The following is a 23,081-nucleotide window of genomic DNA, read 5'->3' as shown; positions in this document are numbered from 1 at the left end:
GCCAGCCGGTCCCGTCAGGATTCTCGGGAACCAAAAGACTAAGAACTGGCGGGCAGCCGGAGGAGGCTCTTTACAGACACACCTGAGCGACACTTGGCGCGGCCTTAACAGTGAAAGAGCCCACGCAGGAAGCCAGCAGTCCTGTCAATCCTTTCAACAGGAGGAACCCCCTCCCCGCTCCCCTCCTTTTTAAACCAGCTCCCCTTGACACCAAGTCCAACAGGAGAACTGGAGCCCCTGGGCCCACAGGAAAGGCTCTCCGGCACATATCTGGAAGGTTGGGGATTCGAATCCACCCCAGAAACTCTTCACAAGAAAGGCCTGGCCACCTGCTTCTGAGAACATCAACCGAGCAACAACCTGTGGCGCCATGCAGGCTGGACGATCCTCCACCTGTTGCCCTGAAATCACCTGTGGCCCTCACACCAAGATCACCCCCTGGGGTCTCCTAGGAAAGTCACGTCCGCCCCGCACGGAGGCTCTCTTAAGAACGCCCCACACAGGATCAAACTGCTCCTAGTGGCCTGGAAAGTTTTCAAGGAAGCTTGGTGGGGGGGGGAAGAACCACTCACGAGAGGGGGGCTGGGTGTGGCTGCAGGCCTTGAAAGTGGTTACCAGTGTCACCGAATTGCACTTGTCTTTAAAGATCCGATGGAGAGAGACCAGAGACAGAGAGAGCCTCCGAAGGGGAGAGCGTGCGTGGGATCATCGGCACCGTGCCATCTGGGACCTCGGGTCAGCCATTTGCATGACCAGGCCAAACTCCCCGCCACCCGCCTGGTCTGATGCTGCCTCACCGCGACCCGACAGGGCAGGGTCGGGGTGCCCCTGAGGCTGCCACTGCCTCCAAGAGTAGAAAGCCCCCGGATTCTCCCAAGATAACTTCTTTTAAAATCCCCTGTAAAGCAGGAGAGCCGCCTTCTCCCCCATGCCCGCATTCCCGCATGTTGTGCTGAGAATGTGCCCTGTTATTTGACACAAAAGCCCTCGGGAAGGAGAGCCCGGAAAGGGCGGGCTTGACTTGTAGGAAGCACTGTGGCCACGTAAGGGTCTCAGAGAGATGCCTGCAAAGTTTGAGAAGGTTGGGTGAGTTTTAAGAAGGAGACGTAAAAAGTCACCCGTCCACCTTGTAGTCAACAGATGGCAAGAGCACGCGGGTCTAAACAGCCAACACCTGTCTGGGGGAGGGTTGCTGTGAGGCCCGTACCTGGTGTGTGAGGTAGGGACTTGTCCCAGGAAGATGTCTCAGGAGAGTGAAGGCGGCGGCGGTGGCGTCAGGCTCCTGAAAAGCAAGGAAGAGGCATTAGGTGTTGTCTCTCTGGGCTTCAGGGCCTCCGAGGCGGGGGCTGTTAAGACAGCCTCCCCCGCAACTATGACACCACCAGAAGACACAGGGAGTCTTATGGGGGGCGCGGGGGCGCTAAAGAGCGGCGTCCCACCACGGCAGGACAGCTGGGGCCCGAGGCTGGCATGGCTCAGAAGTGGGACCCTGGGTCAGCTGGCTGGCACCCAAGCCAGAGGTCCAACTCCAACAGGTGGACTTGCATGTTCCCAAACGGGACATCGTGGGAAAGCCGGTGGTCAGCACCCTGCAGCATGGTTCTCCTGGGCTAGCTGAGCGGACACCTGCCCTCAACACCAGCAGAGACCAGTGGCTTCAAGATAAACCACAGATTGTTCTAGAAACAGGCCCTGCCACCCTCCCCTCCGCCATGCCCGGCAGAGTGGCCCCCTGTACCAGCAGGGATGAAACCATCATCGCTGACAAGCCCCAGGGGAACCTCTCGGACTGCGGGGGTCGTGGCCTTCCCTTCCTTAACCTCTCCGTTTCCGTGTCCACCAGGAGCTGGGGAGGCTTCGTGAAGGAGGCTGAAAATGGCGCTCAGCAAATGTGAACCCAGAGGAGTCCCTTCATCACACCAAACACACCACGGCGATGCCAATCGTTTCCCCATTTAAACAGCAGCTGGCTGTCTCTAGGGGCCACAGTGGCACCGCGATCACACAGAAGGCTGCTATCCACAAGAGCAGCAGTTCGATACCACCAGCCTCTCTGTGGGAGGAAATGGAGGCATTCTACTCCCACGAGGAACTGCAGGGACCCGCCCACCCTGTGCTAGAGGGTGGCCATGCGTCAGAGTGGACTCCATGGCCCAGAGTCTGGCTTGTGGGCTTCAAGGTAGCCATGTGTAAGGATATTTTTCAATCTCATTCTCATTACCACAGAGTCCATGCCTCCTCACCACCACCCTCCATCCAGGGCAGGCTGGAACTGCCTGTGGGCTTCCCAGACAGCAACTCTTGGTAGGAGTAGAAAGCCAAGAGGGTTAGCCCTTTGCACACAACCACCCCCCACCCCCACCCGGGGACCCCTTAAACAGTTGGTGCTGACCCAAAGCTCACTGCCATCAAATGGAGTCCGCCTATGGAGACCCTGCAGGACAGAGTAGAATTGTCCCCTGGCGTTTCCCAAACTTTACATCTTTTATGGGAGCAGACGGCCTTGTCTTCCTCCCATGGCTTGGCTTGGTGGGTTTGAACTGCTGACCTCGTTGTCAGCAGCTCCGGGGCAGCAACGACTACAGTGTTTTGATGTACTACACGGGAGTGCCCGCTGTGGGGAAAATGACATACCAGGGAATGTGCCCCCCACACATTCAGGGAGTGTTGGACACAGCTCCTGACGTGGGAGGTTCGGGGAGGGCCTCCGGGTGTCTGGAAAACCCCATAGAGAGTTAACAGCGGCAGTGCAGGTCGTCCCCGACTTACAGCGGCAGGGGAGGTGGGGGGGTCCTTTCCAATGACTCCATTGGGAGTTGGTTCTGACTTGAGTTGAACCACCTCATGAAAAAAGAAGGTTTTCAGAGTGCCTCTCCTTACACACTGTCCGGTCAAGAACCACGGGCTCACGTACCCCCTGCAGCGACGAACCAGGCAGGTAAAGCCTCCCCGGCCCTTCTCGGCTCCCAGAGTCCAGGGGGCATGAAACCAGACTCACAGCCCAGTCGACGGCCAACTGCCAGCGACCCTGTCGGACAGGGTAGGACTGCCCCTGGGGGCTTCAGAGGCGGCAACTCTGTTGGGGAGCAGAAAGCCTCCTCTTTCTCCCGCAGAGCCCCTGGTGGTCAGTTTCCCACTGCCGGCCCCACCACTATGCCCGGGAGCTCTTCCTAATGCCCAACTCCACAAGGGGAGGTTTAAACCAACGATCCTTGGGGAAAGGGGGAGGCACAGCCTCAGACACCCACAGGAGCAGCTCCGCTCTGTCCACTAGGGTCGCGATGAGTCTATCGGCACTGACTCCATGGCAGTGAGTTTGAGCTTTACTGAGTGCTGCCTGGTTAACTGCAGTCCCCCCTCCCCAGCGGCACCCCCCCCCCAATAGCTGAGCCATCCAAAGTCATTTCCTCCTCCTCCTCCTCTCCCCACCTCCTCCTCCTCCCCCACCCATCCCGCCCACCGACTCTCACTGGCTGAGCCATCCAAAGCCATTTCCTCCTCCTCCTCCCACCTAAGAACATTCCACCTCTCGGAGGGGGGACTGGCTGGCACCCAGCAGGCCCTTCTGCTCCGGAGGCTGACTGCCCATACAGAACAGAATGGCCAGTGTCCACGGCCAAACCGCCTCCAGGAAGCCGTTTGCGGAGCTACTGTCTGATCGGCCGGCCAGGAGGTAACTCCAGGGCGACAGCCAATCCCACGAATGCCCACGGTTGAAAAGGGCACCTGGCCCCCATGGATGGCCAGGGCAGTCACCCCATTCAGCCGGGCTTCCTGGAGCATATCCTGGGCCCTCCGGTGGGGGGCTGTGCCCTCGGGTCCCCTCCATCACTCACGCCTCCACAAGGGCCCCTGAGGGTGATGGGGAGGGGGTGGGGGGAATGATGTGGGCCCCAGCAGACACGGTGGAGCAGGTGATTCCAGCACAGCACTCTGGACTGGAGCTAGGGGGAGTGACCCCTGGGTTGTGCAGCCCCCAAACCCAAACCCACCCTCCCTGCCGTCACGTCAATGCCAGCTCATCGAAACCCTGCAGGACAGGGTGGCACTGTCCCTGTGGGTCCTGTCCTCAGAGCTGCTGGTGGTTCCGAGCTGCCCCACCACGCCACCAGGGCTCCTTTCTGCAGCCCTGCCCCCCACCCCCAAAATGCCTTGGGTAACTCTGGACAATGCTGGAAGCCACACTTCCCTGCGTGGAGATTGCGAGAGAAAGGCCGGGCGGTTTGCCAATGATGCCCGAGAAGACCCTCTGGGGCAGTTCCCCTCCATCGCATGGGGACGGCGTGAGCTGGGGTCTCTCCCGCCCCCCAATGTGCGTGTCTCACCCGATGCTCACAACAGCCCACTTGACAGGTGGACCCCGAGACACTGCCACCTCCTGCCTGTCCGTCCGTCTGTCACCCCGTGGCAGCGGCTGTATTGCTGTGATGCTGGAAGCAGTGTCACCGGTATTTCCAATGCCACCAGGGTCCCTCAGAGGGAGCAGGTTTCGGCCGAGCTTACAGACTAAGACACACATGGGCTGTGCACTTTGGGGGTGGGGGTGGGGGTGGGGGGCGCTGACCACCGTATGGACAGCAGAGGGCACTGTCAGATCCTGGAGGCCGCACGCACGGCCAGAAGATGGGTCCCTCAGGTTGGAATGCACCCAAACGTTAAGACCCTTGACGAGCTGGGCTGACACAGGGGCCACAACAAAGGGTTCAAAGGTGACAGCAATCGCGTGGATGGTGCAGGAGGCGCGGGTCCCGGCAGTGTCTCCTTCCATTGTACTTGGGTCATTAGGAGTCGTGCAGTGGTTATCGAGGATAGCCACCGGACAGGTCTGGCTGGGGGTGGAGCTTAACCTGTCAATCATGTGGTAGCCTGATGACACCTCCTGGGGGCGTGGCCTTTTGTATGAGAACAATATGGAACAGAGGATTCCCCTCTGTCACTTCCCTTCCTCCTCACTGGGACTCTGTCTGTCTCCCAGAGTGGTCCCATGTGGGCCACCTGACCCTGAGAGCTGCCAGTGCCCGCCAGCCTTAGATCCACATGACTCTGCCCCCCACTGGCCTGTGATCTCCCCACTTCCTGCATCATCTGCTTGCAGCTCCGGGAGTCTGAAGAGGGTCCCGACCAGCACCGGCCCCATGGAGCGGAGTTGGACTGGGCCAAGGTGCCTTGTTGACGTAAAGTTACTTCTTAAATAAAATGTTTCTGTTTCTCTAGACGACCCAGCTTAACACCGATACCGAACTGATACTGATGCCGCCTAACCAACTCATAGGCACCTGACAAGAGCACCCCAGGGAGGCCCTCCCCCAAGGGCCCAAGGTGTCTAATTCCCTTTCATACTCAAACCAAGCCTTTGAAGTCGACAGTGTTGCTGCCCGGTCCTGAGAGTAATTCGTAAAATGAGCTCCCCGGAGCCGGGCAGCCGAGGCCCTGATTCCAAAGAGGCGCCATTATCTTTGAGGTGACTGGCACGCTACCAGACTTGTAATTGGCCCTCCAGGGCAATGGGGTGTAATGTAATTACAGCCACGGGTTAATTAGATACAAGAACCACCCTTCCACCTAGAAGACACAGCAGCAAAAAGACAACACAAAGTATGGGGGTGACTTTCGGCTCAGTCCCTGCTCAGCCACGACTGCCATCAACCTGGGCCCCTTTCCCGGACCCCCCACCATCTCCACCTCACTTGGCCCAGTGACAAAACCACCGGCACCCGCCACAGACACACACTGGGCCAGGGGAACCAACGGAGGACGTGCCTAACGAGAGGATCCCGCACGGCCGAGTTAGTAAACTCACTCTCGGGGAATTGTGCAGAACAAGGAGCCGAGTTCCAGGAACACTCCCCTTCCCCGTCTCATCCTGTCCACCCAACCCAACTGGCGCTTTGAAGTCCCCGGGGCCACACAGCTGATGCCTTGGTACAGATGCAGACACCAGCCTGGTGTCTCGGTGAAGACCCATTTTATCTGGAGCCAACAATCAGGTGACCTATTACAGGCCCTGGTGAGCGGGGCCGGGGCGTGGCAGCCACAACGGGCTGGAGGAGGCAGCCGTGGTGAGGACGGTGCCCGCCGGGTTGGGCCAGGCTTCCTTCGTGTGGGTGGGGCAGCTGAGTCGGTACCAACTGCAGCCAAAGATTCACCTCCAGCTCTTTAAGTTGCATGTCTGCCGGCGGCCTTGTAAGCAAGTGTGAGGGGGCTTCAATGGGGTGTGAAGACTTCCCATTTCTCCACCAGCTCCTTGTAAGCAAGTGTGAGGGGGCTTCAATGGGGTGTGAAGACTTCCCATTTCTCCACAGCTCCTTGATGTCCCCTTGTGCCTCATGACCCAGCTGCTGGAAGGGACTGCTATGCCCCCCACCCTCAACCTGAATTGGAACTGTGAACACATCCGTCAGCTGGTCCCTAGTGGAAGACGCCCCAGGATGGTGCAGCTGCTTCAGCGTTGGGCTGCTCACTACAAAGTCGGTGGTTCCAATCTACCAACTGCCCCTCGGGAGACAGATGAGGTGCCTGCCCCCCTTAATAAGTTATATTCTCCCAAACCCTATCCCGAAAGGTCCTGCTAATGCCCTGCATGGCTGTTATGCGTCAGAATCAACCGCTGATCATGGGAGTTTTTATTTTATTTTCAATCAAAACAAGGTAAAGGTCTGGGGGCACCCTGGTTAGCTAAGCTCTCGGGTGCTAACTGCAGAGTAGTTGCTGCACCGCCGGACCCCTTCCTCAGAACTCACGGGGCACATGGACCAAGGTACCCAGGACGGTAACGATGGAAGCGTCTCATGGCCACCGAGCTGATGCCCGTCGACCCAGAAGGCCAGTGTGTCTCTCGGGATCCTGACCCTCTGGAGAGTGTTCCTGTGGCTGCAGATCTCAAAGGGAGCAGACAGCCTCCTCTTCCTCCCGTCTGAGTCGTCCTGGACTCATCGCCACCAACGAGTCAATGCTGACCCCTAGGGCAGAACTGCCCCCGTGGGATTCTGAGACTCCGGGCGTGGAAAGCCCCATCTCTCCCCTGTGGAGTGGCGGCTGGGGGTTTCAAACCGCTGGTCTTGCAGCTTGCGAACCAATGAGTAACCGCCATGCCACCAGGGCTCCTAGCATAACACTGAGCAAGTCTACTCAGAAATGCAAAACGCTGCCCTCACGTGAACGTGCACAAGCAAGTTCACAGCGCGGAGGCAGCCCGTGGGCCCGGTAGCTGAGCAGGCGAGGTTGCACAAGCCTTTGTTTTACCGCACAGCACTGCAGTGGTACTCTGCTGTGAAAAGTGGGGTACGAGGCACCTTGATGCAGCCAACGGACAGATGAGGCTGGAGGACGTTCATTGTGTCAGTCACCGAAGACCTCACATACTGTCGCCCCCCATGAGCTGTCGGCAACAGAGAGGGGGTGGTCCCCTGGCACCTGGGTGGGGGGAGAGGCTGAAGGTAACGTTGGAGTCCAAACACTGACTGCAGCAATTGGTCCCATGGCTCTAGCAATGCCCTAAAAGCCGCTGCGACACAAACCAAAACAGAACAATGGCGGGGTGCCGGATCCCCCGGGACCTGTCGGCCAGGCAGACCCAATGGGCTCTGGGGCAGGGGCAGCAGCTCAAGCAGCCTGTTCTCAGACACGCACTCCCTCCTTCTGCTTTGAGTCCCAACGCTGGCACCAAAGAAAGTGGGTCAGTCATTCCGGCGCCGGCTGCCTCCAGTAACGGGATCCCTCTCCACCTGCACAAACCGTCCGTGACATGTAACCATCATTACTGCTTGGTGAGCTTCCAGAACTGGAAACGGGGCTCCCACTAAGCACAGTCTCCTAGGGGGTCAGTCACGGCTCTGGTTGTTCCGTGATCCAAGGGCTGGGATCCAGGCATCTGGGCATTTTGTAATGCAGGGGGTCGGTTATTCTGCAATGCAGGGGTCTGGCTGCTGTGTGAACCAGGGGGTTGCTGCTCTGAGATCGGGAGCGTGAGCTCCAGCTTAACTACTTCCTGGGGACAGAGCACCTAAGGGTGCACTTGCAGGAGACAGTGGCACTTGTTGGTGTAACTGACACAATAGATCTGTGTAACCTTGTAGCTCCCGTAGGGGTACTGGAGGTGTGCACGGGCCCAGGATCTTGGCTTGGACTTAACAGGTAACGAAGGCCCCCGTGTAGCACAAGTGGTTGATGCTTGCCAGGTAACGTGAAGGCAGACAGTTCAAACCTGCCCAGCAACACTGCACGCGAAAAAAGTCGTGGCCTTCTGCATGCGCTAACAGTCCCCTGTGGGGCCTCATCTTTCATGGGGTTCGCCATGAGCTGGACTGGGCTTGATGGCCAGGAACAATGCCGACCAGCAGAAAGGCTGGCAGTTGGGACCCACTCCGTGCGCTGGCCCTCCACTTCCATTAAACCAAGACCACACGCTCCCTGCCATCGGGTTGATTCCAACATAACCGTGACCCTGCAAGGGGTTAATCTCTGCAGGAGCAGACAGCCTTGTGGAACACCCATACAGAGTCACTCCCCAAAACCACCCTCACGGACACCGAGCCGACTGACTCAGAGGGACCCTATGGGACAGACTACAACTGCCCCGGGGGGTTCGGAGGCTGTAAGTCTCCATAAGGGGAACAGAGGCAGCCTCATCTTTCCCCTGACCAGTCTCACTCACTGGTGGATTTCCACTTCAGACCTCCTATCTCCCCAGTGCCACCAGGTCCTAGAAACCCCAGGAGGGAGTTCTGCTCTGTCCTGGGGTGGGTGGGGGTCACTGAGAGTCAGAGCCCGTTCGCTCGAGGGCAGAGGGTTTGGACTTGCCTGGTGTTACCTGGGCAAAGAGGGGCATTGAGGCCAGGGCAGAGATACTGGGCTGGAGAGCGAGGTGTGCCCTGGTGAGTGGCAGCCTTGTGTCTGCCTAGGCACACCTGTCGGGGAAGTCTTCCTCCCACACCCTTGCAGTGGGCAGGTCCTGGATGGCGCCACAGCTCCCCAGAGCCTTCAGAGATAAATGGAGAAGGCCACCCAGGTCGAGGACCGACCAAGGAGAATCCAGCCAGCCGCTGCAAGCGCCTCCCCCGTGGGTCTCCCTTCATTCCATGTTAGGCTCCATTTGTCCTCCTGGGGCTAAATCACTAGATGAGCAGCGGCGGGATTCAGAGCACAAAAGCATGGTGCCAAACCCACTGCCAACGAGCCAGTCCCAACCCGAAGCGACCCTGTAGCGCAGGGTGGGGGAACAGCCTGCAGAACAGGGAGCAGAAAGCCCGGCTCCCTCCCGAGGGGCGGCTGGTGGTGCTGTGCGATCTGCCTGGCGGACAGTTAGGAGCCCCACTCTTAGTCGTCCGCACAACCAGGCCTCCAGATAACCGCTGATAGTCAGGCCAGACCAAACAAGACGCCGAATCACGGCGAGCCTGCAGGCCGAGGTGGAACTGTCCCTGTGGGTGTCAGAGAACCTGCCAGTCTGCCATCCCGTGGATAAAGCACCCCACCCCCACCCCGTCTCCCCTGCATGGAGTGGGTCCCGAGTCCAAGAAGCTCACAGCCAGATGCCAGGTGCGAGGAAGGGGGCGCAGCAGGCACCTGGCGTTCTGTCAGGATGAACCCTGAAAAGCTTTCCTCCCTCCGGTTCCACATTCTCAAGTCCCTGCCCACGGGGTCTCCAAGGCTGTCATCTTTGGGATGGAGCCAGGGGTCCCCGTGAACGGCCGGTGGGCTCAGGCCACCCACGTTCTCCAGGCTAATCACTTAACCCTCGCACCACCAGGGGCTCCTCGAAGCACGAGCATGCGTCTTTACCTCATTTCATTGTACCTTTCTTTCCCCTTTAAGGAACCCGCCAGTGTCTGGATAACTTAAGACCTTTCCAGCACAATCAGCCGACCCGGGCCAGACATGGGGTGTGCAAGTCACGGGAGCCTCCAGCTCACACACGCCCACTGGTGGCATCGTGACTGGGCCCCGGCATGGGCACGTGCCGTTTTTCAACGGCCTGCGGGTTGCAGGAAGAAAACACAATTACAAGAAAATAATTATTAATATTTTCAGCCCTGGTGGCGGAGTGGTCACACATTGGGCTGCTCACTAGGTCAGCAGTTAGAAACCACCAGCTGCTCTGAGGGAGAAAGACAAGGCTTTCTACTCCCATAGAGAGTTAGTCTGGGAATCCCACAGGGGCAGTGTTACCCTGTCCTGCGGGGTCGCTGTGACTCTTGATTTAATGGTAGTGGGTTGGGTTTGCAGTTCCATTTCCAAACAGGAGGGTAAGAGGAGGTGGTGGTGTGACAGGAGGCTGTGCCCTCTCAGGGGCAGGTGGCCAGGCCCATCTCCTGAGGCCCCTCTGGGTGGTTTCCCACCAGCAACCATTCAGCTAGCAGTTGAGCACTTCATCCTTTGCACCACCAGGGAGTAAACCCAAACTTAACCCCCTGCCATCAACTCAGTGCTGACTCACAGTGACCCCATTTCTGAGGTTGTCGGTCCATATGGGACTGGACAGCCTCACCTTTCTCCGGAGAAACAGCTGGTGGGCTCCCACTGCTGACCTTCTGGTGAGCAGCCCAGGCATTTCCACCACTGTGCCACCAGGGCTCACGTATGTCATGCCAGGGATGGGTGGTGCTGGGTGCCCAGCAGGTGCTGTGTGTGGCTGGCATGCTGCTCAGTTTGGAGAAGAGGTCTTGTTAGCAGGTGTGCATGAAGGTGAGGCAGAGAGGTTCACACCGGGGAAAGGAAGATTCTGTCCCGAGCCTGGGCTTACCTCAAAGGGTGGGTTGAGAGGATTGTCTGAGTCATGGCACCAAAAATGTTAGGGTTCTGGGAGGGTTGATCTTAGGGGTTCTTGCTTCTCGGTGCTGAAAGAATTCATGGGCAGAAGCACTTCTGTAAATCCAAGTGACTTTTTGGAGGGAAAGGAAAGTTTCAGGTAGTGCAGTCTCAGACAGCACACACCATCTCTGGACAGCGTGCAAGGCCACATGGCGGGGCCGTGGGAAAGTTCACAACCGAGAATGGTCGCTTCAGAGCACGAAAAACCACATGGAAAAACAGCCATTAAGAGGAGTGCACAGAGCCAAAGAGGAGTCCCCGGAACCGAAAAAGGAGCGTGCCAGCCCTGAGGGGGGCACTCGTGTGCACACCATGCAACATGGGAGGGATCCCACCCCCCACCCTCCGACCTGCGAGACAGAGGGGCCTGCCTTCGGTCTGTGCTACTCATCGCCTCCTGTCCCCACTTGGGGGAGGGGGCTGTGGTTGAGGGCACTGGATGTCCTTGGTGGTTGAGTTCAGGCCCATGTGTGATGTAATGTCACTGGTGCCTAGTGTGCATGCACAGGTTGACCTCCACCTGCACCTAGGTGACCTTGGTCTGAGTATGCCCAGATCTGGATTGTCCCTATAGGTGTCTAATGTGTGCCTAATTTCTTCCCAACCCCTTTACTGTGACATGGCCGGCTGATTTTTGTTTAGCACGGGCATTCGGTGGAGAAAAACCCTTTATCCCGAATCTTCCCACCTATCGATACAATGTTGCTAGGATCTAAGTGTGGACACACACACACTGTTTTCCTTGCATGAAAACCAAGCAAAACTCACTCAAGTTGATGCCAACTCATAGCGACCCTCTAAGATACAGTAAAACGGCCCTTGTAGGTTTGTCTTTTCGGGAGTAGAAAGCCCCATCTTCCTCCCGCGGAGCGGCTGGTGGTCTCCACTGTGGACGTGGTGGTTGGTAACCCCAATTTGTAACCACTACGCCACCAAGGGCTTAAAAAAAATCTTTTTTTAAAAAAAAGGTAATTGTTTTTTCTTCCTGTAATCATAGACAATTAAAAACAGGCTAGGTTTAGAAATAATGGAGCAGGGAGGGAGCAAGGGAGACCAAAATGAAAAACAACCCCAGGCCAAGTCCAAGTTTATGGGAGTAGAAAGCCCTGCCTTTCTCGCAGAGCGGCTGGTGGTTTTGAACATGTAGCCACAATGCCACCAGGTCTCCGGTCCCGTCCATCTGCACGCATTCAAAGGGTGGAAGATGTGAGGACCATTATCCAGAACGGGAAAACTGCTGGAAGAGATCAACATGTGGGGAAAGTGAGCTGTATTTGCATGGCCCAGTGTCTGCAGAGCTAAGAGCCAGGGCCCCTTCGAAGCCTGTGTTTGCTGGGGTGGGGGCTCCGTGATCCCTGGGGCTCCACATCTGTCACTCAGATGCTAAACAAGGCGCCGGGCTCAACAAAAGCCAGCCTCCCAAAGGAAGAAGGAAAGGCCACCGTGGGCACCCCATCTGCTGACATCTACTTTCATCTGGGGGCCCAGTCCCTCTTTCACTTTCCCTGGGAATATGAGCTGCTTTTGGTGGGATCTGCGTGACCCGGAGTCCCCTCTGCCCATGGCATCCCCTCAACTCGGCAGGAAGGGCCGTCCCCACCCCCACTGCACGTACCCCGGTGGAAGCGTTTGTGTCCACTGCCCATGTGACGTCCGAATAGTTTAAGTGCAGCTTTTGTCTTGTTTTTTTGGCTGCCAGCCCCAAGCAGCCTCGGCTCCCTGTCTGCTAATTCGTGTGGCCGCCAGCTGGTCACCTCCCAGGGGCCCTGGTGGCGCCGTGGCCACGAGTTGGGCTGTGACCCGAAGGTCAGCCATTTGGGACCACCAGCCGCTCCGAGGGTGAGAGATGGGGCTTCATGCCCCAGTAGAGGGTGTCAGTCTCGGAAACATGCAGGGGGGCGGGGGCGCTCCACCCCGTCCTGCAGGTCGCTCTGAGGCAGCATCAACTTGAGGGCAGCGAGTTTTACTACTTGGGTCACCGTCCACTCTCCTCTAATGGCCTGTCGCAAAAATGCCACCTCACACGCTTCTTCAAAGAAAGGTCAGCATCAAATGGGGAGATGCCAGGTGGCCACTCCCCCCTCTCCCTCACCCGGCTCCACTCACACACAGACGGCAGCTGGGAGAGTGGCCACACCTTCAGGCTGGACTCTGGCTATCCTAGGGGGTAGCTCATGGCCAGACCTCCAGCCAGCCAGGTGAGACCAACAGGGGGTCACCCCATTTCTACCGCAGGCGGGGGGGAGGGGGGGGAGCATTCTAAGTTGGGCCAACAGGTGAGTGGCTCAGCAAGAGTATGGGCAGGCACGAACAAACGTGAGCCTCCCACAGGTGGCCTCTAGAAATCCGAGTCGCAGAAAGGGAAGCCAAGGGAAGGGGCAAGCATGGCCCCAGGGTGCTCCCAGGGCCACGTGGGATAGGTGAGTCCCACTGCCCCACCTAACGCTCAGCTGGGAGGGGGGGGGGCACTTTGTAGTGCCGTCACAAGTGTTTGCATGTTTGGGGCCGAAACCAAACTTTGGAACAAAGTCACCTGCCTTCCCACAGGGAATAGCAGATGGCAAGTCACAGAGAAAAGGTCACTGGAGAGAGGCCACGCCCCCCACCCCCACACCCCTCTCACTGCATCCCCGGAGCGAGCATGCCCACAGGACAGAGGCAGGCTCTCCCGTGCCAAGGTTCTGCAAGGCTGGTGTGGGCTGCCACGTCCTTCTCCCACGGAGCGGCGGTGGGTTTGAACCTCTGACTGGCTGGCAGGCAGCCGAACCCTCAAGGTAGTGCCACCAAGGCTGCTCCCCACTGAAGCCACCCCGTCCAGTGACAGGGCCCAGTCTAAGACCTGCAGGCCCCGTGGCAAGCAGGCATCGGAGTGGTCTCTTTGTAAGGTCTGTCGGCAGCCTCCCAGACAGACCACCGCCATCCTGACTCGGAGCGGCCCTCCAGGGCAGAGCAGAGCTGCCCTGTGGGTTTTCCTCCCAGGCTGAAACCCCTTCAGACTCACTGCCAGCGAGTTGATGCCACTCACAGTGCCTCTACGGGACGGAGTGGCATTGCCCCTGCCGACTTCTGAGACGACTTCTTGTTTTTGAAAGTCATTTTATTGGGGTCTCTCACAGCTCTGATCACAATCCATACATCCACCCGTTGTGACAAGCACATTTGTACATGTGTTGCCATCACTATTTTCAAAACATTTTCTTTCTACTTGAGCCCTTGGTCTCAGCCTATCCGCCCCCCCTTCCTCATGAACCCTTGATAATTTATAAGTTATTATTTTTCCATGTCTTACACTGACCGATGTCTCCCTTCACCCACTTTTCTGTTCTCTGTCCCCCTGGGGAAGGGGATATATGTAGATAATTGTGATCATTCCCCCTTTCTCCCCGGCCCCCTTCCCCTTCCCCTCCTGGTATCACTACTCTCATTATTAGTCCTGAGGGGTTTGTCTGTCCTGGATTCCCTATGTTTCCAGCTCTTATATGTACCAGTGTACATGCTCTGGTCTAGCTGGATTTGTAAGGTAGAATTGGGGTCATGATAGTGGGTGGGTGGGGAGAAGAGCATTAAAGAACTAGAGGGAAGTTGTATGTTTCAATGGTGCTATACTGCACCCTGACTGGTTTGTCTCTTCCTTGTGACCCTTCTGTAAAGGGGTGTCCAATTGCCTACAGATGGGCTTTGGGTCTCCACTCTGCACTCACCCCTCATTCACATTGATATGGTTTTTTGTTTTGGGTCTTTGATAGCTGATACCTGATCCTGTCGACACTTAATGATCACACAGGCTGCTGTGCTTCTTCCATGTGGGCTTTGTTGCTTCTCAGCTAGATGGTTGCTTGTTTAGCTTCAAGCCTTTAAGACCCCAGATGCGATATCTTGCACCATCAGCTTTCTTCACCACATTTCAGTCTTTATTTGGTTTCAGTAATTCTTCTTGGCTACATTCCCCTTGATCAAGCCCCACCAGGCATCGTACGCTCTCCTCGCCATCGATTTTGGTCCCTGGCTTTGTTGGCACCCACCTCCTTTCCCCCCAGACGACACTTCTTTACAAGAACAGAAAGCCTCATCTTTCTTCTGCCCAGCTGACCCTGCAGTTAGCAGCCCAGCGCACCACCCTCTGCGCCACCAGGGCTCCGTAGCCTCACCTTTCTCTCAGAGCGGCTGGTGGGTCTGAGCAGCCGGCCTGGCCTCGCCGTCACCATCAGCAGCCCAGCATGCAGCCCACGATGCCAAAAGTGGTACACAACCTGGTGGCAATTTCCCTGCAGTGTGCTGGGACTTTCAGTGAAGCCTTTACGAAATAATACTTTGCACAAAGGGTTGAGACCAGAGTGGGGTGTAGATTGTTTCTCACGTGTGAGACATCTCCAGTAAGTTCTGAATTTTATTTTATTTTTTTACAAGAAACCTTGGTTTTCTCTGCAGCTGTGGATTTTTCCACTCCGTTTCCAGGGCCCCAATTTAACATTTACAAACAAGCAAACCCTAGATAAAGCGAGAGCTGTGTTTAACTTAGCCACGTGCCATTTTATTCGGCATAAACGTTAAAAACAGACAAAGTGGATTTGAAAGAGTTTGGATACAAGTTAGCTGTGTCCAAATGAAACAGAAATTTTTGCAACCCAGAGCCTGAAATGTCTGCATGCCAACAGCAGGCTCTGCTCTCAGCAAGGAGGCTGGACAGTGATATCCCTGCCCTCAGCTGAGGGGACACTACTGTCACCACTGGTCACCCATCCGCCACCAGCTCGCCACTTTCAAGGAAGAAGCCGCAATGAGTCTTAAAGGAATCCCTGCCCAATTCAGCACAAAACACACAATTTCATTAATGCCTTTTCTGACTCACAGCAGAGTGCCCCTGAGACGGCACACAACTGTCCCCTCAGGCCCCTGGGCCCCTGATTGTCACCATCAGATCTCTTCTTCTGCAGGACTGCTTGGGGGTTCAAACCCCAACTTAGCCACAGTTACCACCAGGGTTCCTTTATTTCGCCTGGCTAAATCCATAACCCACGGCTCATCCTATCAACCCACATAGGATTTCGGAGCACCGCGCCTTAACATTCTGCCTCGGAACAACTGGTGGGCTTGAACCACCAACCTTGCAGGCAGCAGCCCTAAACCTGACCCACAGCACCTTCAGTCATGTAGTGGCCCCATGTAACTCGCCGGTAAGAGCCGGAACTCACGCGGGCTAGCACCATCACCAAGAAATAAACGCTGTGCTTTCTCAGCAGAGAGGGCGAACCCCACCACCACCTCGGGTACAAAACGCACCCCAGTCCCACCACATGGCAGGGAACCAGTTAGTGCTGTACTCAGGCTCTTAAACTTGGGGCTGTCAGTCACTTGTAAGCTGCCTGCCGTTTCTGTGGCCACAAGCCCCCTATTGACCAAAAGCTGGCACCAAGGGTGGCCGGGCCGTGTCCAACCCCAGAGCTGCAGGGGAGGTGGGGGTGGGTTTAGGGACATGCGCACCAGGGTGGTGGTGGGGCTCCGGCCGTCTGCTGCATGTAGGTTTCTGGTCCTGACTCATGGTGACCCCAGGCCGGGAGCAGACAACTGCCCTCCCTCTATGGCTTCCTAGGCTGGCCACTTCGCAGGCCCAATGGCCAGGCCTTGGGGGTCAGACCCAGCACTGGGTCCCTGCACCTCCGGACCTCCTTGCTACAACTCCCCCCACCACCAATCCGACCCGATGATTCATTGGGTCGGACGCACAGGGCCCTTCGAGGCCAGGATACAACAGTCCCCTGTGGGTGTGGGTGTCTGGGGATCACAGACAGACAGTCGCCTGCCCCTTTACAGGGGAAGAAAAAGACTCAATGCCACCCCCCTAGCAATGAAAAGTGTTTGTAGTACAACCCAAGAGGAGCCCTGGTGGCGGCGTAGTGGTTGCCAGTTGGGCTGCGAGCTGCATGGCCGGCAGTTCGAAACCACCAGCAGGTCTATGGGAGAAAGACGAGGCTTTCTACTCCCGTCAGCAGCTGTGGTCTCCGACACCCACAGGGGCCGCTGTGCATCAGCATGGACTCAATGGCAGAGTTTGGTTTGGGTGCTCCGGCCTATTGTCCAGGACATGCTGTGGGTCTCTGCTCCTGCAGCCCTGCTCCCCTCTTGGATCATTCCAGCACTGACCCCCAGGGGGCAGTCTCGCCCACTTTGGGGAACGCTGCCCTAAAGCCTCATCTTTCTCCCAAGGAGGAGCTGGTGGGTTCAAACCACTGCCCTTGCAGCTAGCAGCCCAACTTGTAACCACTACACTGCCACCAGGGCTGATGATTGAAACAAAGTTACAAACCTAGTTGGGGGAGGCGTGAAGCATCAGGGCTGACCCGGAACTCCAATAAAACTCCACACGCAAGGTGAAGGAAGGCAGTCCTCTGGTGATCTGAGGGCGGAAGGTGCATGTCACTCATGCCAAGACAGCCTGGGGGGCGGGCGGCTCGTCCCCCGGCCTGGCTTCACTCCCGGCAGCCGCCTGGCTGGTGGCCAGCTCCGACTCCATCCCTCCATCCTCCCACCCCAGCTGGTTCAAGGTCAACGGAAGCCAAAAGCAGGGCAGGGAGACGGGAGCACAGCTGAAAGGCCCACCTGGGACGGAGGCTCTATGTGGGACAGTGGAGAGGCCCGGGGTGGGGGTGGGAGGCATGCTCTGTATGCACAGGGAGGCTCCAGCTGGGAGGGCAGAAGGTCAGTGGAAAAGAGGAAGACCCTAGGGGCACCACATGGACTGACATGGTGGCTGCAACACAGCCAAGACTGTGAGGGCAGGGGGTCCTTCTGTTGTGCACCAGAACCGATCCTGGCAGCATAGGGACCGTGTGTTGGGCCACTAACTGCTGGTCAGCAGTTCTAAACCATCAGGGGCTCTGCTGGAGAAAGGGGAGGCTTTTTACGCCCGGAAAGAGTTACAGTCTGGGAAACCCATGGGGGCCATTCTACCCTGTCCTACAGGGGCGCTGTGAGTGGGCATTGACTCGGTGGCAGTGAGAGCTTTTAACAAGGAGTCACACAAAGGAGCCCTATGGTACAGTAGTTAAGTGCTCAACAGCTAACCAGAAGGTTGGTGGTTTGAGCCCACCAGCCGCCACACAGGTCAACGGTGAGGCTCTCTGCCTATGTGAAGAGGCACAGCTTTGAAACCCCACAAGGGCAGTTCTACTCTGTCCCACTGTGTGTCGGAATAGAATTGCTAGTGCCACCAGCAAAGGTGACAGAGGGGGCTCCACCTGGCTTCACCAGAGCCGATAGACAAAGTGCACAGGAGGCGACCTCGAAGGGCTTTGTCCCACCCACCCCCTTTCTGAAATGGCCCCATACTGGGAAGCCACGTCCCAGGTCACGCCTGGTCCACTCCAGCCACATGCCCTGTCTCTTGCAGCAAGGACAAAGCAAGTCCTGTGAGGTGCCTGTCCCGGGCTGGATGGCGCTGCCAACCTGTGGGTGATAAGTGCCCAGCCCCCGGCTCCCGTGGCCCGGGCGAGCGGCCAGACCGCATTCCTCCCCAGCTCTGCCCCTGCAGATCGTCATTCCGGCCCGCGGGCTCGCAGCCCAGCCTGCTGCCCAGAGCAGTCACTGATAAAGGGCTCAGTCACTGCCGTGGGGTGGAGTGGCTGCCGGCTCTCGGGGGACTGCTGGACAGGGTAGAACTGCCCCTGCGGTTCCCCAGACGGCAATGCTTTAAGACAGTGGTTCTCAACCTTCCTCATACAGTTCCTTACGTTGTGGTGACCCCAACCATAAAATTATTTTCGCTGCTACTTCACAACTGTAATTTTGCTGCTGTTATGAAATCCTAATGTAAATATCTGATATACAGGATGTATATTCATTGTCACAAATGGAACATAATTGAAGCATAGTGATTCATCACAAAAACAATATGTCATTATATATTGTGAAATATTTCTAATGACAAATGAAATTTTGTCTTGAAGCATGGTGTAGCATGGGTAACAGTCTTAATATAACAACAGCAAAGTACATCGCTACATTTTGGGACAGTCTGAGTAAAAAACCAACGTCAGTGTGAAGGTTGAGATAGGTTCTTTCTCACCAGATCAGCGTATCTGCATGTGAGCGGACCCGCCTGGAGACGGATGTGTCTTGGTGCCGAAGACCATCAGAAATAATGTGCTTTCTGATGGTGTTAGGCAACCCCCACGAAATGGTCGTTGGACCCCCAAAGGGGTCACAACCCACAGGTTGAGAACCACTGCTCAGGCGGGTCAGGCCTGTAACTGCTCGAAGACAATGAGGCCATCCATCGGCCCCCCCACAAGGGCAGGGCGGTGTCGAATATCAACAACAGCATGGAGCTGGTGGGGGAAGGCTCCTGTCTCCCCATCCCCAGGTTCTGGATATGGATCGAGCCTGGAAGAAGCCTCGAACCAACACTCAAGTCCACAAGGCCCACAAGCTGCTAAAATATCTTGAGGATATAAACGGTGCAGTGATAATCTCAGACTGTCCTTTACAGAGAGGCTTCAAAATGGCTGTGGGAAAAACTCCCATCGTCATTTCATTCCATTTCCCCAATAACTTTTTTGCAGGCTGTTGTGTGTGTGTGTGTGTGTGTGTGTGTGTATACGCACACACAAGTATACACACACCACAAAACTCCACCATCGCTACCCTGGTGGCCTACTGGGTTACGTGTTGGACCACTAACCACCAGTTTGGCAGTTCAAAACCACCAGCATCTGTGAGGGAGAACGGCAAAGGCTCTCTACTGCTACACAGTAGCAGTCTTCGAAACCCACAGGGGCAGGTCTGCTCTGTCCTGTAGGGTTGCTAGGAGCACACACACGTACAAAAAACAAACCAAACCCACTGACATCACTGATTCAGACTCATGGCAATTGGGGTGGGGGTGCACACACGTGTGTGTATATAAAACCAAACTCACTGCCATCAAGTCCATGCCCCTCTGAGAGACCCTGTCCGACAGGGTGGAACCGCCTCTGTGAGGCTCTGAGACCACTGCTCTCTACCGGGAGTAGAAAGGCCCGTTTTCTCTCCAGGAGGGACTGGTGGTTTCTGACTGCCCCCTCTGCCGTCAGCGGGCAGCTCGGAGCCACTGCGCCATCCTGACGGGCTCCTGGTAGGAGCAACCTGCCAGCCTGCCTAGGAACACGCAGGTGTACGTGTGCGTGTTCCCCAGATACATGTGTGCAGCTTCAAACGGTTACGGGGAAATGGAATGAGAAGGCAATGGGATTCTCCCAGGAGCTTTTTGAGGCCGTGTGTGTGTGTGTGTGTGTGTGTGTGTGTGTGTGTACATACACATGTCCGCTCATATAGAAAGCAGTCGAAAATCACGTTCCTGGTGACCTTTTCAGCCACAAGCATCAGCGGCGGGCAGCGCGCAAGAAAGGGCGCCGGGCGGAGGAGGCCCGGTACATGTTTCAGCACAGCCGGCAGCTTATCTGGGCCTGGTTCTCCCTGATGTCACCGTGCCCCGGCTGGGGAAAATCCACGGCCGTTTGCAGAACCGAATCCACGGCCGGGCTGTTCTTTGAGAACACTTATCTCCGAAGCGGAAAGACACACACTCAACAAAGGACACAAACCAGCCGGCAAGCCAGGTCCATGTGGAGTGAGCGAGAGAGAGTCCACTCCGCCGGGCTGACCGCCTGGCTTCAGCAAGGGGAGTAGGGGGCACAACAGACCTCACCCTCACCTCCCTCTGGGGGGGCTTCTCTGCCCCTCGCCTTCCTTCACGTTCAGCCGGCCCACCAGAGGACACTCAGTAAAAAGCAGTCTTACACACACATACACACACACACACACACACACACACACACGGGCGGGGGAAGTGTGAGAAGCACAACCCTGGCAGCGCCCAGAAAGGCCCCTCTCCCACCACGAGGGCCTGTTCCCCTCCTCTCCCTTCTTCCCCTCCCCAATGTCCCAGACTTCCGCTTCTTCTGAAGGGAAAACCATTTCTCTTGACTTTTTTGTTTCCTTTGTTGATAAGCGCAGTCTCATCTGGCTAACTTTGCTGAGTGGACTGTCCCCCAAGTGTGGGGGGCGTGTGTGCAGGGGTGTTGAGCCACCGGTCCTCCTCCGTGAAGAGCCCCTTCCCTCTAGCAGGTAATACATACGGGGGTGGGGGCTTCAGAAAGCTCACAGGAGCATCCACGATCTTTTCATTTCCAGCTTTCCACAGTGGTGCTGACGCCCCTCCAACGTGTCTGTGAGTGCTCAGCCTCTAACAAAGAGGCCGGGGGTTCACACCCACCCAGCAGCATCAAGGGAGAAAGGCCTGCATGCCGCTCCCATAAAGAGAATGTTCCAGAATGCCCTGGGGGGCAACCATTCTGCTTTCTCACGTGGTGGGGACAGAGGGTGAGAGGGAGGTTGTGAGCCACAACATGCAGGCCCCCGATGACCACCTGTGTGCCTGCCTGATGACAGGGGTGCGAGTGAGGGGGGCACCCCAAGAGAAGCTTCCAGAACACGGTGCCTGGCTGAGGGAGGGAGAGGCTGAATCGACCTCACCTTCCCAACACTAAACACCTCCCTGGGGTTACACCCTTCCGACTTGGGCGGGAAAAGAGGGGCTGCGTCTTACGGAGCCCCCTTAATCGGGAGCCAGGCTAGCGCGCAGCTCCGATGGAGGAGGAAGCATCACCTCGATGCTTAAACCCGAGAGCTCTTAGCTCTGGAGCCGGGCAGAAATTCTCCGCCACAGGAGAGGGCCGGGCGGGCTCAGGCAAAGCTGTCCCCCAGCTCCAGCAGCCCCAAACCAAACCCCAACCCACTACCCCGGCGTGCATTCTGACTCATGGGGACAAAGGGCAGTGCAGGGCCTTCCCTGGGGGTGCCCAAGGCTGTAACCCCCTACAGAAGCAGACAGCCTCATCGTTCTCCCACGGAGCGGCTGGAGGCTTCGAACTGCCCACCCCTCGGTGAGCCATCCAATGTGTAACACACTCTGCCACCAAGGCCTCTTCCCAAAAACCAACTCGCTTCCATCCGTGGAATGATTAACAGCTACCCTCTAGGACAGGGGAGAATGGCCCTCGTGGGTTTCCAAGGCTGTAAAAAACCTTTACAGAAGCAAATGGCCTCCCCTTGGCTCCCGCAGAGCTGCTGGCGGGCTCAAACTGCCCACCCTAGGTGAGCAGCCCAACGCATAACCCACTCGGCCACCAGGGCTCCTCTCCATCTGACCAACCAACCAACCTGATGCTCAAACTCCAACAGGACGGGCTTCCCTCTGGTTTGCGGGGGATGGGTGCCAACCAAGCTCCAGGGGCAAATGCCAACAGAGATTCCGTCCCGGGTGCTACTACTTAGCCCCAGAGCTCCCTGCGTCCCAAAAAAGCAGTTTCTGGCCACTAAAGGTTTCCAACCAGGATCACTGTGGTACAGGCTACCCAGGGAGCAGGGAGCTCTGCACACCGCAAGGCCAGGCTGTCAGCCCCTAGCTCCTGGTGCATGTACACCCACCTCCATGCAGAGGACGCTGAGTACGGAAGATGCACCGCGGGCTGTGTCCTCCCCGCCCAGGGCAGGAGCTCTCAGAGAAGGCCGCTCTCGTCGGCTGCATCTTGGGGTGTCCTTTAGCAAGAGGCACTTCCTAAACAAACGTGGACCAACGAGTCACAGAGCCCTCAGGGGACAGAGGAGCAGCAACCACTAGAATGGCCTGGGCCGCCTGCCATCTTTCAGGGGGTGGGTTCAAATCTGGAACCTTCCAGTTAGGGGCTGGGAGCTGAAGCGGGGTGCCACCGGCCCCCTTCCAAGAGAAACACACACGGAAGAGAGACCCCGCAAGGGGGAACAGGTCCACCCTGGATTTAGGAGGGTCAGTAAGAGAAAAATCGGGGCTTACCAAACTCGGGAGCACTGCTGGATCCGCACACTACAGCGACACCATTCCCCTCCCGGGGGACTGCAGGGGCCACTCTTTATAAGCCCCACTGCCCTCTTTGATCAGAGGGGACATTGTCTGCCCAGAACAATATGTTTTCATTTCAATTTCCCGTCTTTTCAGGAAAGGAAATGTTTGCACTTCAAAGGGTGGCTTTGAAGGGTGGCCTGAGGCAGGGCCCAAGGCGGTGCGGGCCTGGTGGGCCCAGCGGGAGGACAGGCTCTGGCTGGGCAGCCGCAGGATCCCTCAGGCCACTCTCAAGGCCAGCTCCTTCCAGGAGAGGGGCTGGGGCCAGAAGAGAAAACAAACACAGGTGGAAAATACCCAAAACACCAGAGCCTTTTGATCCGGGCCTTCCCGAGCAACCCCCCGCCCCCGCCCCCGC

General features: G+C 57.1%; 1 protein-coding gene across 1 annotated transcript in view; it reads right to left on the bottom strand.

Moving 5' to 3' along the window:
• Window positions 1-23,081, bottom strand: part of SLC7A1 (solute carrier family 7 member 1) — a 56,356-nt gene that overhangs the window by 19,355 nt on the left and 13,920 nt on the right. The window contains exon 2 of the mRNA XM_004715213.2: window positions 1,208-1,282. The gene's annotated coding sequence lies outside the window, so the exon portion shown is untranslated. The remainder of the gene's footprint in view (window positions 1-1,207; window positions 1,283-23,081) is intronic.

This window comes from Echinops telfairi, unplaced genomic scaffold, assembly GCF_000313985.2.
Source record: "Echinops telfairi isolate 266 unplaced genomic scaffold, ASM31398v2 ScPeMD7_2565;HRSCAF=3150, whole genome shotgun sequence".
Classification (NCBI taxonomy): domain Eukaryota; kingdom Metazoa; phylum Chordata; class Mammalia; order Afrosoricida; family Tenrecidae; genus Echinops; species Echinops telfairi.
This window is presented reverse-complemented; position numbering and strand designations above follow the sequence as displayed.